A 3,243-nucleotide genomic window follows, 5' to 3' on the forward strand; every position below is an offset into this window, starting at 1 on the left:
GCTGCAGGGACGGCCTCTGGAGAAGAGACCAGGGATTGTTCTTGTATTATGCAGAGCCAGTTCCAGTTTGCTCTGGCCAAAGCTGAGCCAGTCCATGAAGCTGATGGCATCTCTGTGACACGTATTTAGGAAAGCATAAAAAACCATGCAGCAGCTGTGTGTGAGAAAAATGTGAGAGAAACAGTCCAGCAGCCAAAAGTTCAGTGCAGACAGAGGGCAGGAGGTGTTCCAGGTTTGGAGAAGTCCCCTGGCACCCAGAAGAGCCCCATGATAGAGCAGGCTGTCCCCCCTGCAGCCCACGGGCACCACGCAGAGCACAACTCCACATGCAGCCATGGAGGAGCCTGCAGTGAGGCAGTGGATGTGACCTGAAGGAGGCTGCCATGGGGCCTGCGCTGGAGCAGTGCAGTCCTGAAGGATGGGCCCATGGTATGGACCCATGTTTCAGCAGAGCATGAGGAGCTGCAGCCCATGGGAAAGTTAACTCACCACACTGCCTTAGACCCCAGGAAGGACAACCAGAGAGAAAACTAAGAGAAGAAAACAAGTACACTTGAATTTATAGTAGTTTAGGGGAAAAGAGTCTGACTGATTAGCTACACAGCAAGCAAAAGGAAATCACTGGATTACACAAGTGCAGTAATAATTCTAGCTTTGAGAATATTCAACATTTACTTAATACGTACATTTATTCTCAAGACACCAGTGTGTGTTCGACAGACAGTACTTTCCTGCAAAGACCTCAGTAACTTTCAAACACTTACAAATGAATGATTGGGTTTAATTGTGGTGTTCTAACACAAGATGTAAAAATCAAATGTTAGAATGAGGAGTTTTCTCCAGAATTCAATGCCTTGTGGTAACATCCTGCTTCAGACATCTTCAGTGCTCTTACTGAGCTGGGAACCATCCACTTCTTCCATGATTATTTTGGGAATAAAGCTGACACAACAGACACTAAAGGAAATGATGAAGTTGGAGAGAAAACAACTGTAGGGTTTCTCTGGAATCTGCTAGGTTGGTGGGCACCCATAGACTCCATTACAATCTGGTAATCCTAATGCTCTTACTGACTGTGAGAGAAATATAGCAGCCCAGCAGGTAAAATAGAGGGCAGCTCATTAAGAACTTAAAACTAACAGCAGATTGAGTAATACATACTATGCTATGCTGTGCATATGCACGGTCTATCTGAATATGTAAATTAGGGCATCAGTAATGAAACACGGTGCTAATTTACTGCAAAGAATCACAGAATTTGCAGAGGTTGGAAGGGACCTCAAGAGATCACTGAGTCCAACCCCCCTGCTAAAGCAGGTTCCCTACAGTAGGTTGCACAGGTAGACACCCAGACAGGAAAAAGCATAGACAGAAAAAGCACAAAAGATCTGTAATAAGGAAAACAAGCAGATTTTTTTTGAAAAAACAGTGAACTGAGAAGGTAAATCTCAAGATTTACTGTGTATAACTGATGTGTAAAACTGAAAGACAGTAAATTAAAAGTACAGTAGGAAAACATATGTGTACCAGTAATGCTGTGACAGGTACTTTTAATCAAATTAAACTCCAAAAACCACTAAACCATACCTGATGCTGCATGTAGATACAGAGAACAAGAACACAGAAATCAATTTAGAAAGCAAACAGACAGAATGAATTATGAACAGTTAGAGACATCAAAGGCAAAAAGAAGATGGTCTAAACAAACCTAAGAAGTAGGAATCAGACAAAGATAAGTGTAGATTACACAACATGGAAGGAGAAACAAAAGGATGATGCACTCCAGGCTGAAGTGTTTGATTTCTCTTCTGCTTTTTCTCACAAAGGAATGTTATACGTACCAAAAGTTGCTCCCTAATTGTCTTGGTTTTGCCTCCCTTTTGCCAGTGCTATCATTGAAAAGTCTGAGTTAGCTGATAGGAATACAATGGAAACTACCACACTATCAAATATGCTTTAATTTTTTAATTGCATACATTAATGTTATTCTGACCATCTGAATTTTTAGCTTGTGAATTTTTGTACCCGATTTAATAAAACAGTTACTATGTCCTGGTGCCACTAACAAGAGAATTCACTTCAGAATCATCCACGAAAAAATCATCCTGCCCTTCTGTGGGGTGTGTCTAATTACTGATATCAAAAGCAAACAGACAGTACCAGCCAAAGACCTGCACCGCCTGGTTTACGTAGCAGTGAGGAAGGAAAAGTGGCTTTGTATTAGTATCTCTTCGTAGTTCATTTATAAACCGGTGTTGGGTGTGACTGAGAAGGACTCATGTGAAACTTGAGAACTGTGGTTTGAAGGATGAGGTCAGTCCCACAGGCCATGACTGCGCTCCTGGACTGAATTATTGCAGAACTCATCTCATCACCTCCTCAGCTGCTGAGATCTCTGTGGGCAGCACACGGCACACGTGTTGCCTGCAGCAACGTGTCTCTGCAGTTACACAGAAGTGAGATCCTGGTGACGTCGAAGATGTAGAATTGGGTCTGTAGTTCATTGACACTGACAAAGCTAACAGAGCACTGAGTTGCTCTTCATTTTGGTCCCCTTTCACCTGTCACCGTGGCCTGAAGGTTCCTACCAAGCAAGGAGAGCAGCCTCACCAATGAAACCACCCTAGTGCTTGGCCACAGGCTCACCTGCTTTCCACTGTTTTTACTTATTTATCAGATAATCTACTCAAACATTGCACAGTGTTAAAAACAGTTCTTCCCCATCTGCAATTTGCTGACAGTAAGAAAATGCTTTTGCATGGGAAGCTGGCACTGATTTTGACTGCAAACATTCTGCATGACTCATAAAAACCCGGTTCCTAAGAGAAGGCACTCCCTGATCACACCAACACACTGGCTTGCTGCCCTGTTCCAGCAGGATGGTGCAGCTGGCATTCAGGTCCGCAGGTTTTCATCCCCAGGCTTTGCTGACCCTACACTGAGGTTACACTCAGCCCAAGTAACCCAGGGCTACCGCTAAAAGAAGCATTCCTGCTCGTTCCATGCCATGAAACGCTTCTTTCTGCTCCAGATTCTGCCCTCACGTTAAACGGCCACCAGCACTGGCGCAGAGGGGCGGCAGGTGGTTGCCAGTGGAGGGAGGGACGGAAGAAAGGAAGAAAGGAAGACAAGAAAGGTGTCGGTGCAGAAACCCACCCAACCCCGCACCCCTCCTCACGCACCGCCTATGTGCAGCTCCCTCCCGTCCCACCGGAAGTGACGCGTGATCACTTCCGGGGCCGT

This window comes from Gallus gallus, chromosome 2, assembly GCF_016699485.2.
Source record: "Gallus gallus isolate bGalGal1 chromosome 2, bGalGal1.mat.broiler.GRCg7b, whole genome shotgun sequence".
Lineage (NCBI taxonomy): Eukaryota > Metazoa > Chordata > Aves > Galliformes > Phasianidae > Gallus > Gallus gallus.